At 52.4% G+C, this 15,233-nt stretch overlaps 1 protein-coding gene across 7 annotated transcripts in view; it reads left to right on the top strand.

Moving 5' to 3' along the window:
* Positions 1–15,233, top strand: part of CLOCK (clock circadian regulator) — a 75,096-nt gene that overhangs the window by 2,243 nt on the left and 57,620 nt on the right. For all 7 annotated transcript variants that reach the window (XM_068137710.1, XM_068137711.1, XM_068137715.1 and 4 more), the window contains exon 2: positions 10,493–10,594. The gene's annotated coding sequence lies outside the window, so the exon portion shown is untranslated. The remainder of the gene's footprint in view (positions 1–10,492; positions 10,595–15,233) is intronic.

The raw sequence follows: 15,233 nt of genomic DNA, 5'->3' as shown, positions 1-15,233 counted from the left end.
TATTTCTTCCACTTGGTGTTCCTGCCCAGGAAAGTTGAGCACACAGAGGTGAAGGGAAGGGAGGTGAGGAAAGCAGAGAGTGTTTTCCTGCTCCCAGGACCCCTCAAGCTCTCTGCTGTAGTTAATTTCCCTCCTTTTGCGCTCGGCGAGTTGAAAACTGAGCGGTGATGGCTTTTAATTTGTGCTGTTGGTTAATTACCTTGTTAGTGTAGCGTGGATCCTCCTGGATGGATTGCTCTTGCCAAGGGAATTGCTGCTTTCAAGAACTTGCAGCTTTTGCTGGGGTTTTGGCCCCACTGTACATCTCTGCAGAAAGGTGAAGGCATCCATTAGCAGCTGTGAAGGCCAGCTGCTGAGCAGGGCTGGAAGTGGCTCCAAGGGGAGATGATGCTAGCTGCGTAGCCAAGGCAGTCGTAGTCCTCCCTGCCATTCTTGCCTGCCGTTGATTTATTTTTGCCAAGTGGTTTGAACCTCTCTGTGTTAATTGGGCTGCTAGGAAGCTGTCCTGGCACTGCTGAAGGGGTGGCACAAGAGCAGCAGAGAGCTGCCAGGCTGCCGGGGGAGCAGTCGGTGTTTTAAGGATAGGGGAAAAGAAATACCTGTGAGGCTGCAGGCAGGCAGTGGCCAAACCTCTCAACCCTTTCTCTCCTCTTCAGCTAATAACTGAACTATTGTTGCTAGTACTGGTGTTAGTGTTTTGAATGTCAGAATAAAAGGGGGGGGCAGGAAGCACCCCTTCGATCACTCAGCAGTCTCAGATGAAGGCTCCCAGTGCCTCAGTGGAACTCTGGCACCAGCAAGTCCAGCTGTACCCACGGGGAGGTTCTGCACTGCTGTGGGTGCTCCGCCTGGGCAGTGCAATTCACTGTTGCAGTTGGTTGTTCTGCTCTCTCGGGCAATGGCTGGCTGTGATGGTTTGAAGCTGCTGTGGGGCATTGCCTTTCTCCCAGGAGTTGGGGCTGTTCAGTCTGGGGAGGAGCAGGCTCCCAGGAGACCTTATTGTGGCCTTCCAGTATCTGAAGGGGGCTACAGGAAAGCAGGGGAGGGACTTCTGAGGGTGTGAGGGAGAGATAGGACTGGGGGGGATGGAACAAAACTAGAAGTGGAGAGATTCAGCTTGGATGTTAGGAAGAAGTTGTTCCCCATGAGGGTGGTGAGAGCCTGGCACAGGCTGCCCAGGGAGGTGGTGGCAGCCTCATCCCTGGAGGTGTTTGCAGCCAGGCTGGATGTGGCTGTGAGCAACCTGCTGTAGTGTGAGGTGTCCCTGCCCGTGGCAGGGGGTTGGGACTGGATGAGTTGGAAGGTCCAGGGAGGTTGGAACTAGATGAGATGGAAGGTCCCTTCCAACCCTACCAATTCAGTGATTCTGTGATTCTGTGAAATGCAAAACTCTGGAAGAGGAAGGAGCCTGGTGGTTAGTGCAGCCATGTGCTGCCCTGAGGGACTGAGTTCTGAACCCCTACTGCTGCCACAAAATTCCTTTGCAATGCAAAAGGCACTTTAATGTTGGCATGCCTCATGCCTGAGTGTTGGATTTTATAGTCCTAATACTCTCTTGCTGTGCTTTTTATGTCCAGCATCAGTGCCCAGTTATGGCTGCTCGCAGAATGCACACTCACACATGTAGAGAGTTTCAGTGCTCTGTGGCTGCCATATATTTAGTACATCATGGAAGCCACGAGGCTTCTCAGGTCCTTTCAGCAGTTTCATATTGTGCACTTTGGGCTCTTTCCAGCTGCTGCCTTTTGTCACTGAAGTAGCTGAATGAGTTCTCTTGCTCTGTGCTGATGTTCTGAGGAGCACTGCTAAGTGCATCACAAAATCAGCAGTGGCAGAAGGAATATCCTGCTAAATGCAGGCCCTCAACAACTGGTTATACCCATGGGGATCAAAACTGATAGAGACTAATAGGGAGTGAGGCTTCCCTTGGGGGTTGGACTCGGTGGTCTTCGAGGGTCCCTTCCAACCCCTAACCTCCTGTGGTCCTCTGAAGCTTTGGAGGTACTGTGGACATTCTTCATGGGAAGACTCTAGCCAGGTTAGGTGGCTGCTTGAATTCTTTGTCTTTAGAGATATGAGCCTCATCTTGGAGTACCTGACAAAGCTTTGCTTCTGAGGCTGCTGGCATCTTACCCATCCTGGCAGGCTGGGCCCACGAGGTAATTTGTGTTAGGCTAGTGTGTTTATGTGAAAGCAGAAGAGAACAGCTCCTGGAGTGAGACAGGTCTGTTTAAAGTGGGCCTTTAAAATCAGTACCTGTGGCTGCCTTCTTCCATAGAGGGCTTGGTAGAGAGCCATTAAAAAGGGCATTGGCTACCTCTGAAGAATGTTGGTGTGTGGCTTGGGGTTTTGTACGTGGCCAGATCCATAACATAGTCCAGGGGAGCCAGAACTCTGGCTCAGGGGGCTGTGGGGTGTCTGGCCCAGAAAGCAGGTGTGCCCATGTGCTGACTACATCTTGCAGGTCTCTAGGATTTCACTGGTGAAGTTTTCCAGCCCCCTCCAAGTTGTGTGCAGGCTCAGATATTCCATCATGTTGTCACAGCTGAGCATCTTGGCACCTGGATCTGTTTACTATTCATCAATGAGGCAATCTGTAAATTAGGCATCCACTTGTCTGAAGGCATGCTCAAACCACACCTTGGGCACACCTATGGGATTGGACTGGGACCAAACCCCTGTGGTGACTCTCCCTTTTGTTCAGAAGCACAAAGGGCTGAGCAGGAAGAGGTTTTACTCATGTCTGCTTTAAAGAAAAGGCCCAAAGAGCAAACCTTCAGAAACCCAAACCCTAATAATCCACTTTTCCTTGTGGGACAGATGATTAAAGTCTAATTGGGCCAAAGATACTAGGCCAGGGTTTTTCTTGGAGAAAGGAAAAACAGAGGTGAGTGCCCATGTCCCCAAAACTATTTTGTCTTCCTGGACCCCAGGCCTTGTCTCACTCACTTGGGTGCCCTTCTGCCCACACTGCTGCCTCTGCTCTGTCCAGCAAAGCTTTCCTTTGTACTCTTCCTTCCACGTCCTGAGGAGTGCCACTGAGATGAGAAGTTAGGAGCTGATCCACCTTCCCAGTGCAGCATGGAGCCTGTTGGGACACTGTGATTTGAACCCTTCCTGGGAGAGCTTCCAGATTGCCTGCTGCAGTTTCCTGTGCTGTTGGGCAGAGTGAGGGCACATCTTCTGCCTCCTGAGGACCTGCTCCAGGAATGTCTGACTCCTGTTTTGATGGGCAAAGCTTAGCTGTGTGCATACAGCTCAGGGACCAGGACTGTGGATACTAACTAGCTGCCTGTGGCCTAGGCCTTGAGGAATGGGTGCAGATGAAGCCATGTGCCTATGGCCTGCATTCTAGTAATCAAAATTCCTTGTTAATTCCAGTAATTCTTTAGTGGGTGACAAATCACTTGTGCTAAAATTTAGGGTGAGGCCTTGTGCAGCCAAGTCTAGCTGAGAGGTGTCCCCACCCATGGCAGGGGGGCTGGACTGGATGACCTCGTGAGGTCCCTTCCAGCCTAAGCCATTCTGTGACAGTACTGTGTTCACTGACTGCCTTTGGGCTTTGCACCTCCACCAGCTCTTTCAAGCCTTGTTGAGTGAGGCAACTCTCCCTGGCTTTCATACTTCAGAAGTGTGGATCCTGCTGCATGAAGTGCCCTCTTCCTCTCATCTAGTGAGGACTGCTGCAGGGTAGCATTGCCTGCTAGAGCCAGAGCAGGCAGCAGAGCTCCAGTAACTAACTCATCACACGGTCATGGTGTTGCTGTGGGGCCCTCTGAAGGAGTACCTGGCAGTGGGCTGATCATCTAGCTCGATGTCTGAACTTGAAGTGCTTTATTGCAGGGTGTAGTATTGCTGACACCCCCTGCAAGGGGTCTTAGCTTGCAGCTCCATGAGTTTGTGAGTGTCTCTCAGTCGCTTGCAGAAGGGTGATCTCGGATCCTGTAAGCATCTCCCTGTCTGCTGAGCTGGCAGACAACCAGAAAGTTCCAGCACTCTCTTTTAGGTACCACCAGGGCAAATCTTGGTGGAGGCAGAGGAGGGAAGCTGGCCTGTAAGAAGTGGCTCCTGGGGAAGGCAGGAAGGGGAATGTGTGAGCTTCCAAGCGTGAAGGTCAGGAATCTGGAGGAAATCTTTAGTTTTCAGTGTTACATTGTGCTCTTAGAGAAGGAAAATAGGAAATGCCAAGCTGCTTAATGCAAAGGATACTTCAAAGTAAATGCTGTTGCCATACCTAAGTCCATCTTTCCCCTTCTGAGACCAATGCTGCTGTGGCAGGTAAAAGACAAGCTGTCAGCTCTCCATTTGAGTATGGTAGATAGTGACTGCAGTAAGTAGCTTCTGCCATTCAGTAGCAGTTCAGATGATGGGGGCTGTCTCACTGCATGTTTAATGTGATGCCAGGGACTGACCTGGCCCTTATGAATTGTGGCTGTTGGTGATGTACAGCCTGGAGGAGTGATGTCCCTGCTGGCTGCTGGCATCAGCGTGGCTGTGAATTCAGGGAGGCTAACCCGCTCCTGGAATGCTGAGGTAGAAGGTTCACAACCTTTCAGGTGAATCCTGCTGGAGAAATGCTGAAGGTTTACATTTTCATCAGTCATCCAAAGGCTTCAAGGTAAATAGGGGGAAATTAGAATAGAATAGAATAGAATAGACCAGGTTGGAAGAGACCTTCAAGATCACTGTGTCCAACCTATCATCCAACACCACCCAACCAACTAACCCATGGCACCAAGCACCCCATCAAGTCTCCTCCTGAACACCTCCAGTGATGGTGACTCCACCACCTCCCCGGGCAGCACATCCCAGTGGGCAATCACTCTCTCTGTGTAAAACTTCCTCCTGACCTCCAGCCTAAACCTCCCCTGGTGCAGCTTGAGACTGTGCCCTCTTGTTCTGGTGGTGGCTGCCTGGGAGAAGAGACCAACTCCCACCTGGCTACAACCTCCCTTCAGGTAGTTGGAGAGAGCAAGAAGGTCTCCCCTGAGCCTCCTCTTCTCCAGGCTAAGCAGCCCCAGCTCCCTCAGCCTCTCCTCCCAGGGCTGTGTTCCAAGCCCCTCACCAACTTTGTTGCCCTTCTCTGGACTCGTTCCAGCAGCTCAACCTCCTTCCTAACCTGAGGAGCCCAGAACTGGACACAGGACTCGAGGTGTGGCCTAACCAGTGCAGTGTACAGGGGCAGAATGACCTCCCTGCTCCTGCTGGCCACACTGCTCCTGATGCAGGCCAGGATGCCATTGGCCCTCCTGAACAAAGTTGATTTGTTACATGAAGTAACCAATTCCTCGTCCCCTAAAGGTGTATTTGAAGCCCAAGTGTGTAGCTGTAAACACTTAGGAGAGAAGGGGACATGCTTCACCCAAATCTGCTGATTGCCTTGGCTCAGCAGGCAGCCAAGACATTGTCTCCATTAGAAGCTGGAGGGAGTTGTCCCTTGTAAAGATGATTTCCTCAGCAAACCTGATTCGTGCCTTTCCCCCTTGGTTTCTCTCTTTTTCTTGAAACCATTGGCCACTGGCAGCTGTGCTTGCAGCAGGCTCAGCAGGCTCAGAGGCTGCAATGCTCCTGCATGGTTTGGGAGAACAGGCAAAGTGGGCAGAGAGAGATGTGCCCCTGCCCTCTCAGGAGAGCGGGAGGGCAATGCCAGCTTGGCACTGCCCTGCCTTTTCAGCACAGGCTGGGCTGAGGAGCAGGAGATGGCTGTGTGTGCCAAGGGGGCTGAGGGACAGGCAGAAGATTGGGCTCCTTTGGGAGGAGGTGGGGAGAGAGAATATCCTGGTGTGGCAGAGGGCTGGCTGCAGGGGGAGCTGGGGGCAGGAAGGTAGAGCTGCCCAAGCTGTGCTTTGCTGCCCGCTGAGCAACTCCCACAACGATGAGCTGCTACAGGGTGTTTGGACACTTAACCCAGGGCATCATTGTCCTGAGCAGAGGCAGATGAGAGAAGGTTTCAGTGACTCTTGGTTTGCTTCAGTATGTCAAGTGAATCTGTATGGAATGAAAAGGCTAGCTTTCAGCTCAGGTAAATGTTTTCTCTTTGTTTTGGGGTTTGGTGTATTTGTATGGGAAGACTGCAGCTCAAACCTCACTGTCAGTGCTGAAGAGGAAAAGAAAGTAACTTGAGCTCAAGGAACAGGACTTTGCCATGTAAAGGCCATGGCAAGTAAGTGCTTTCAATAGGAGAGAGAGAGAGACACCTGGCAGAGGCCAGCTGAAGATGCCTGTCACTGTATGATGTGTCCCTTGATAGCCAAAGCCTTTTCCCTCAGCACAAGAACAGGGGACAGCATCTCCTGAGCAGAGCTCCCTGCAAGCCCACTCCTCTCTCTGCTGGCACAGAGTTCAGTGAAAAGGAGAGGAGTGCTGCTCTGCTGCTTCCCTGCCTTGCCTGTATTTGCATTGCCTGTTGATCATGCCAAGCAGCACACTGAAATCCACCTCATTATGTTCAGCTTATCAGATCTGATCAGGTCTCTGGAGAATTGCAGAGTGTCCTTCTGAGAGGTTTAGAGGAACGTCATGATCTTGGGGGTGCTGAAAAGGGAGAACACTTTATCAGCTTGCTGCTTGCCTTCTGGAGCCTCCCCTTGCTCAAGAGGGCCAGATACACTTCCCAAGCCTTCAGTACCCACTGCAGTCTTCAGAAGGCTTAGAGTGTTCACTCCTTTTTGTTCATTAGCTTCAGGTACTCAGGTTTTGAAATGCCACGGGCTGGGTTGCAAAACAGTTAGGTGACTTTGACTTGTCCTTACTGTACAGTACTCTTCACAGTAACAACAAATACTCTGAGGGAAACCGGCTTTTCCTCTGGCTGTGAGCAGCAGAGCAAGTAGCAGCATGAATCACAGCTCCCAAGAACTCTCCAAATAGGAATGCAGCTTCTCCCCCCCTCCCCCCTGCTCCTTTTCTCACTCTCATTTTTTGTGTGCTGTGATGTGATTGAGCAAAGCTTTCCTGCCATCCACAGCAGCAACATTCATTATATGTAACCAAGCTACTACCAGTAGCTGTGAGGTTCAGTGTGAAGCCAGTTTGGAGCTGGGATGGTAGTTGCAGTGGTGACTCCAGCATCCCAGTGGTGCTCAAAGGATGCTTCCTGAGGATCACTTTGCTGTTAAGATGCAAATACTCCTTTCAAATGGTTGGCTTGCCTGGTTCTTTCCTCCTCTCCAGCTCAGAAGCATTAGTCAAAGGTTGTGTGCTGCACTGAGGCTTTGCATGATGTTTCATAGATAATAAGATACAGTTCCAGCCTTGAGGAGCTTATGATCTGAATTTCACTGACACAGAAAACGAGGAGAATGACCTCGGGAAGGGGGCCGAGGATTCAGATGAGTGAGTGAGTCACAGTGAGGGAATTAAACAGGGAGAGCAGGGTAAGGTTAGATCAGCAAGGAGGGAGATGGGGATAGAGAGGCAAAAGGCAGCATAAAGCATCTCCAAGTGATACAGGGACTGAAGGGAAGGAGGCTGAGTGTGTTGTTTTGCCAGGGTAAGCACAACGAAGTGGAAAGGTCTGAACCAAGAGGAAGAGCAACCAGGTGCTGTTGGGAAGTGGGGCAGGGGAAAGGTGGGTTATCAGCTTTAAAATTACCTTGGTGGGTTTGGCTTTGGTGGAGAAAAAGCTGAGGCCTGAAAGGGGGTTTGAGACAGTGCTTTGCTTTGGCAGGAAAGTCAGGACACAAATTCTGATGCCGAGGATTATTATTACCTTCTTTAGCCCCCCCAAATAACTTAGCTGTCAGTTTAACTTGCTTTTAAAGTCAGCAGCAAAACAGCAGGCAGCTGAGCCTGAAAACTCCCTCCTGGGCACCCCTCTTGCTCTGCCCCTGCCTCCTGTTGCAGCCAGGTTTTGTGTAAGCTGGAAGGCTTCTCAAGAGTTTCAGCAGAGTTGGGGTGGGCTCAGGAGCCTCTAACAGCAAAGGCAGGTGAGGCAGTGTCACTGAGTCATGGAGTCAGTCAGGGTGGGAAGGGACCACAAGGATCATCCAGTTCCAAACCCCTGCCATGGGCAGGGACACCCCACACTAGATCAGCCTGGCCAGAGCCTCAGCCTGCCTGGGCTTAAACACCTCCAGGGACAGGGCCCCAACCACCTCCCTGCACAACCCATTCCAGGGCTTCACCACTCTCATGGGGAAGAACTTCCTCCTCCCCTCCAGCCTGAATCTCCCCACCTCCAGCTTCATTCCATTCCCCCTAGTCCTATCACTACCTGAGGTCCTGAGCAGTCCCTCCCCAGCCTCCTGTAAATGGCTTTTCAGAATCATTTTGCAGTGTGCTGCCTTGCAAGGGCAGTGAAATTTGTGGCTGGTTCCTCCTGGGCTGTGCTAATCTTTGTGCTGCTGCTGGCTGTTGTCATTTAGGCCCAGCCAACCAGCAGCAAAGCACCAGACTGCTGCTGGCTCACTCCTACCTCCCTCTGGTGATGTGGGGAGGAGAAGGTACAGCCAAGGAAGGGAGGGCATGCTCACCAGTTATGGTCAAAGGTGAATTCCTGGCTGGACTTGGGGCAAACAACATCAATTCAACTTAGGCACCACCAGAAAGTGGTTCAGAGTAAGACAATGAGAAATATCACCAGAGCTTTGAAACACCTTCCCCTCCTCCCTCCTTTCTTTGCAGGCTTAACTTTACTTCTGATTTCTCTGCCTCCTCCCTCCCAGCAGCTCAGAGGGCTGCACTCAGTTCATCACATGTTGCTGGTGCTCCTTCCCCCTCACCCTCTGCTCCAGTGTGGTGTCCCTCCTACAGGAGGCAGTCCTCCGTGATCTTCTCCAGCAGGAGTCCTTCCCATGGGTAACATTTCTTCACCCCCTGCTCCAGTGTGAGTCCCTTCCCCAGAGTGCAGTCCTGCCAGTGCCGGGCCGTGCCGGTGCTGGGCTGTGCCGGTGCCGGGCTGTGCCGGTGCCGGGCTGTGGCAGTGCCAGGCTGTGCCTGTGCTGGGCTGTGCCAGTGCCGGGCCGTGCCAGAGCAGACCTCCTTCAGCATCACAGCTTCCCTCAGGCCCAGCAGGCTGCTTTGGCATGGGGTGCTCCACCATTCACCTCCATGGGCTGCAGGGCTTCAAGCTGCTGTCTCACCATGAGCTGCAGGGAATCTCTGCTCCAGCCACCATTCCTCCTCCTGCCTCGCTGGCCCCAGTGTCCCCATGCTTGTTTCTCTCTCATCCCACTCCTCTCCAAATCAGCAGAAGTTGCCCAGCAGGTTTTTCTCCTCTTAGGCTGCCGTGGCTGTGCTCCCACTGTCAGTGCTTGGCTCAGCCTTGGCTGGAGGCAGGCTCCCCTTGGACCCAGGGAAGCTTTTAGAAGCTTTTTGTGTAAGCCACCCCTGTAAGCTCCCTTCCCCACTACCAAACCCCTGCCACAGACAATCCCAACACCCTGGCAGAAGTGACAACTGCTAAACCTGTGTGGCTTGCTTTCTGAAGTGGCACATGGAGACTCCTCCTGCCCCACAGGCTATGGCTTGCCATTTCTTATCTGCACAGTGCTGTTTGAGCCAAACCCTTGATTTCTAGTCACATTTTACTGTGCAGATCAGTAGATGGTGATGTCTTACCCTTCTTATCCCATGGAATGTAGGCCACTTTCAAACATCAGCATTCTTCCTCAGCTTGACAGCTGCTTCTGTGTTGTGTGGGCTGGGGGACAGAGTGGTAAAGAACAGAGGCTTTGAAGTGCCTTTTGCTGTTGTTGTCTTTTGTCATCCTTGCACACAATGGGAGGAAACAGACTCATGTGTACCTTGCAGGACCGACTTTTCCAGGTGGGAGTGCTGGGCAGAAAGCATCACCAGTGAGCACCAGCAGTGGTTTGCCCAGCAGGACTGCCAGCAGTGGGGTTGTGTTACCAGGTCCCTGCATGTGTGTTTAAACACAGCTCTGTATGCAGGCAGGCAGTCTGGGCTCTGTAGGACAGGGAGCTGGGGCTTGGTGGAGTGAGCTGAGTGTGTCCAGGAACGTGGTGTGGAGTTGTGCTCATCATAGCTTGCTGAGAGCAGGCTTCCATTAGTGAGAGGCAGGTGTTGGAGTGGTGGTCTCAGAGTTTTAACAGTGTCTGGGAGTAGGTCACATCCTGTTTGAGAGGTGGCACACAGGGTTAGGATTGTCTTGGTGTTATCTGCTTCCCCAGAAGGTGCCTGCTGTGTTACTGCTGCTCTGCAAGGCCCCAATCCCCCCAGTGGAATAGCTGTAGTGGTGAGGCCTTGTAGGCAGGGTGAGCACTGCAGCCTCAGCCTTGCCTGCAGCAGTTGTCTCACAGCTGGGTGGATTTCAGGCGGGGACAGAGCTGTCTTCAGGGTGCTGTGTGGTTCTGAGGGTCTCCTTCACCTGTCCATTGTGTTGAGGAGAGGAATGGAAGGTGAAGTTGTGGAAATAAGGTGACTGAAATGCCAGGAGGGGAAGTGGAGGGCAGCAGTCAGGGGCTCCCCTCAGAAAGCTGTTTTGAGTGGATTGATCTTTACAGAGCTGTGTTCTGTTGCTGTTTTGCAGAAGACTGTGCCAAAGAAGGCTTCTGCTCAGATGACATCACAGTTGGACTACTAATGCTCTCCACCCACTCTGCAAGGCACAATGCATTTCTAGGTGACTGAAGTAAGTAGATGTTCTGGCTGCTAGAACAGTAATGTGTTAAACAGGAGCATCACTTCTCCAACCTCAGGCAAGGTAGGCATTCCAGTTCAGTTTGAAGTGGATGTTGTGTGGGAGCAGGACTAAACTTCAAGCAAGCTTTCATCCTGCATGCTGGAGCTCAGAATGAAAGGATTGAACTAACTGTAGCTGAGTTGCCTTGGAAACTAGAAGGCAAAAGCCCAGCACCTCGTGGTGGCACTGTCCCCCCCAGTGCAGTGTGCCAGTGTGGCCCTGGGGGTGCTGGAGCCCCGGTTAATAATGTCCCTCCCAGGAGTGGATTGCAGTGGATGAGCATAGTGCTGTGCTCACAGCTTCCTTGGGTGGGCTGGGGGCTTCTTTTGCAGGTGCTTCAAGTGGAGATGAGCTTAATACCCTGTGAAGGTAAGGACATACAGGAAGGAAACCCATGGAGTTCTAGCTGGAAAAGACCCTTCAGGGTCATCAGGTTGAACCATTACCCTGGCACTGCCAGCTCATGGCTAAGTCATGTCCCTCAGCACCACATCTACAGGGCTGCTCAATCCTTCTGTGGAGGGTGGCTCCAGCACTTCCCTGGGCAGCCTGTTCCAGGGCTTAGCAAATGGCTCAGGGAAGAAATTGCTCCTCTGGTGCAGCTTGAGGCCATTTCCTCTTGCCCTGTCACTTGTTAGTAGGGAGAAGAGACCAGTACCCACCTCAGTACAACCTCCTTTCAGGGAGCTGTGGAGAGGGAAAAGGTCTCTCCTTAGCCTCCTTTCCTCCAGGCTGAAAACAGCCAACTAAGCCACTCCATCTTCCTGCTCCTTTCAGCAAACTCTTCCCCTTTGTTTTAACTTTCCCTCTCCCTCCATCCTTCCATTTCATCAAATTAAACCCCATAGAATCACAGACTGCCTCAGCTTGGGAGGGACCTTAGAGATCAAGGTGAGTCTTAACAAGCCCAAGCAGCAAGGCCTCTGCTGCCCTGTCACTTGTGAAATGGTTGCACCTCCTCCCTGCTGCTGGGCTGGCTAGCTGTGTGCTCTGCAGCTGAAGACAAGCCACGAGGTGCAGATGTTCATCTTTGCAAGATCTCTTCTTGTCTTATCTTGCATTAGGGTTACTGATTGCTCTCTGTCCATGGTCACACCAACAAGCAGAGTTTCAGCTCCTCTTGTGAGCACCAAAAGGCTTTCCTGGGGTCTGGCATGAGGGTGGTGCTGCTCTGCAGCCTTCACGCAGGGGGTTGGATGCTGCTTCTTTCTAGGTGGCTGTTAACAAGCAGCAGACAAAGGTCTTGGCTAGGTCGGGAAAAGGCCAAGCAGGATCTGTTCAGGTAGGCCAGACACTGTCCCAGTGCTGCTGAAGCTGGCTGATGTTGTCTTGCTGGCGGAGAGCCTTCCTGCATTGCTGATGGCTTACCAGGCATGGGAGCTGTTTGGTCACACATGGAGTTTGGGTGAATGGAGATACAGGGAGCAGTGCTTGTCCTCGCTGATGCTTGGTGATGCCTTCTGTTCTAAGCCCCTGGGTTTAGGTGCTTGTAATTCAGCAAGCCTTGAGCCACTGAGCAGCAGCTTTGTTAGAGATCTGATTCAGCTAAAACTTTACCAAAAGTCAGGTTTGAGGAGAAAGCTTGAGCTGCCAGGCTGCAGCATCAGGCAGCTGGCTGCCTTTAGTGCCACCCCAAACTCTTGTGTGGGGCTGGCTGCCTTTGGTGCCACCCCAAACTCTTGTGTAGGGCTGGCTGCCTTTGGTGCCACCCCAAACTCTTGTGTAGGGCTGGCTGGCTCTGGTGCCACCCCAAACTCTTGTGTAGGGCTGGCTGCCTTTGGTGCCACCCCAAACTCTTGTGTAGGGCTGGCTGGCTCTGGTGCCACCCCAAACTCTTGTGTGGGGCTGGCTGGCTTTGGTGCCACCCCAAACTCTTGTGTAGGGCTGGCTGGCTCTGGTGCCACCCCAAACTCTTGTGTAGGGCTGGCTGGCTTTGGTGCCACCCCAAACTCTTGTGTAGGGCTGGCTGGCTCTGGTGCCACCCCAAACTCTTGTGTGGGGCTGGCTGGCTTTGGTGCCACCCCAAACTCTTGTGCTGGGGGGCATGGCAGACTTGTGAACATCCAGCTTGTACCAGTTCAGTGATTTGCCTCAGTCCATTTCATCTGTCCAAATCAGATGAGGTAGATACATTCCAAGTCCTGTTAGTCCTGAGCAGACAGAGCTCCTGAGCACCTTCTGGCTGGAGTGAGAGGTAAAGAGGGCTCATCTCTTCCACTGCATTGCAATGACAGCTACAAACCCTGGCCAAGGAGGCTGCCTTCTGCACTCCCCCCCCCCAGCTCCCAGCTTCTGTTGGTGCTGTCCTTCACCTGCTGCTTCCCTTTTGCATTGCCATAGCTCTGGTGCACTTTGGATTCACATGGTCTCTATTCTTTGGCTTTTCTTACTGCTGCTCTTGTCTTCAGGACAGATCCTAAGGAAGAAATGGATTGTTTTGAGCAATGCAAACTGTTTGTGGTTAAAAGTTACAGAAGACTTCTTAGGCCTGAGAACAGAATCAGGGGTGGGAGGGACCTCAAAGGTCATCCAGTCCCAGCCCCGCTGCCATGAGCAGGGGCACCTCAGGCATGCTCTGCATCTGTGGTGCTGCTTCTCAAGTAGCCTCCTTAGACCACTAGGACCTGCTGTGTTTTGTTACCAATTGATGTTTTCCAGCAGATATTTAAGCTTTGTTTGCTGCTTGTCTGTCCATGGGCTCTGTTCCTTCCCCTTTACATTCTCCTTAGTCCTTTGGCTTCTGTTTCTTCCTTGGAGGTTTTTCCTTCCTAACCTGTGCTGAAAGTCTCCCATGTAAAGCTGCTCCTAAGTTACAGAGCCTTTGAAGTCCCTGGTATGAAAGGCACTGTAGTACATTCTTTCCTCAGTGTTTTTCATAGGAGCATGAAAAGCAGAAACCAACCAGAGTGTTTGCCACTGATCTAGAGAAAGCCAGCAGAGGAGGGGTCTGGGAGTTGTGCCTGCTCACTGACTGGAGTGCACCTGGGAGTGCTGGCAGCAGTGCTCTGCCTGCCACAGTGCAGGGAAGCAGCAGCAGTGGGGTGTAGAGAGCCAATGGCCTGAAAAGGATCTCCTGGCTCCTAACTGAGATTCAAGGGGGAAAAGAGCTCCTCTCTAAGTGAGATAAGAAGTTGTCCTGGGGTTTACAACTGGATGAGAGGTGACTGGAGTCAATGAAATGAAGTCCTGATCAGGGGGCTGGATCACTGCCTGATGAGGAGAGGCTGAGGGACCTGGGGCTGTGCAGTCTGGAGAGGAGAAGGCTGAGAGGGATCTGATCAATGTCTATCAATGGCTGAGGGCTGGGGGTCAGGAGGGAGGGGACAGGCTGTGCTCAGCTGCACCCTGGGATAGGACAAGGAGCAATGGATGGAAGCTGCAGCACAGGAGGTTCCACCTCAACATGAGGAAGAACTTCTTCCCTGGGAGGCTCCCAGAGCCCTGGAGCAGGCTGCCCAGAGAGGTTGTGGAGTCTCCTTCTCTGGAGCCTTCCAAGGCCTGTCTGGATGTGTTCTGTGTGACCTGTGCTGGATTCTATGCTCCTGCTCTGGCAGGGGGGTTGGACTGGATGATCTCTTTGGGTCTCTTCCAACCCATGACATCCTGTGGCCTGTGAAGCAGAGGAGCTGCTGACCAAAGCCAAGTTGTGCCCTGGGCCAGGCAGAGAAGGGCAAGGTGGAATGTGGGAGAGACCACCACCCTGTTTGCCTAGAGATTGAAGTGATGGCACAAATAGAGAGAGCCTCCCGAGGCAGGCTGCAGACTTGTGGGTTTACTTTCTGCAGCTCCAGTTTCTAGTGTTGAGGATGGCCTTCATGTCTCCACCCCTCCCTTTTGGTTATCAGAGGGCTGCACTCAGATCCCCTCTCAAATATTTGGGTGGTTTTGTGTTTGTTTTGTATTCTTGTAGGGGGCTCCAAGAAAGCTGGGGAGGCACTTCTGAGGGTGTCAGGGAGGGGTAGGAGTGGGGGGATGGAGCAAAACTAGAAATGGGGAGATTGAGATTGGCTGTGAGGAAGAAGTTGTTCCCCAGGAGGGTGGTGAGAGCCTGGCACAGGCTGCCCAGGGAGGTGGTGGCAGCCTCATGCCTGGAGGGGTTTGCAGCCAGGCTGGATGTGGCTGTGAGCAACCTGCTGCGGTGTGAGGTGTCCCTGCCCATGGCAGGGGGTTGGAGCTGGCTGATTCTTGAGGTCCCTTCCAGCCCTGCCAATTCTGTGATGCTGTTGTATGACTCTGATTCTGTTACCTGACCCAAGGGTGCCTGGTGCTGGTGAGTTACAGGAAGGTGGAATTTGTGTTCAGTGTAGGACTCACTGGAATGATTCATTGCTGCTTAGATTTGTATGGATTGAAAATGGAGTACTGAATTGATACCACACTCTGAGAGCTGCTTAGCAGGCTTCAAAGGGATCCATGCAGCAGGCTGCATTTAACACTGCTGGCAAGTGCTGCCAGCTGAACCCCAGAACGATTTACAAAGCCTCACTTTTGCCTTGAAGCTTAGCTCCACACAGAAGGAGGCTTCTGAGATTGAAGGGGTGTCCTTGCACCCAGCACTGCCAATTTCCCTCCCTATGAAGGTCTGTGG

This window comes from Melanerpes formicivorus, unplaced genomic scaffold, assembly GCF_026170545.1.
Source record: "Melanerpes formicivorus ecotype bairdi unplaced genomic scaffold, bMelFor1.0.p_v2 SCAF_4, whole genome shotgun sequence".
NCBI classification, from domain to species: domain Eukaryota; kingdom Metazoa; phylum Chordata; class Aves; order Piciformes; family Picidae; genus Melanerpes; species Melanerpes formicivorus.
Note: the sequence above shows the minus strand (reverse complement) of the source record. Positions and strands in the feature narration are given on the sequence as shown.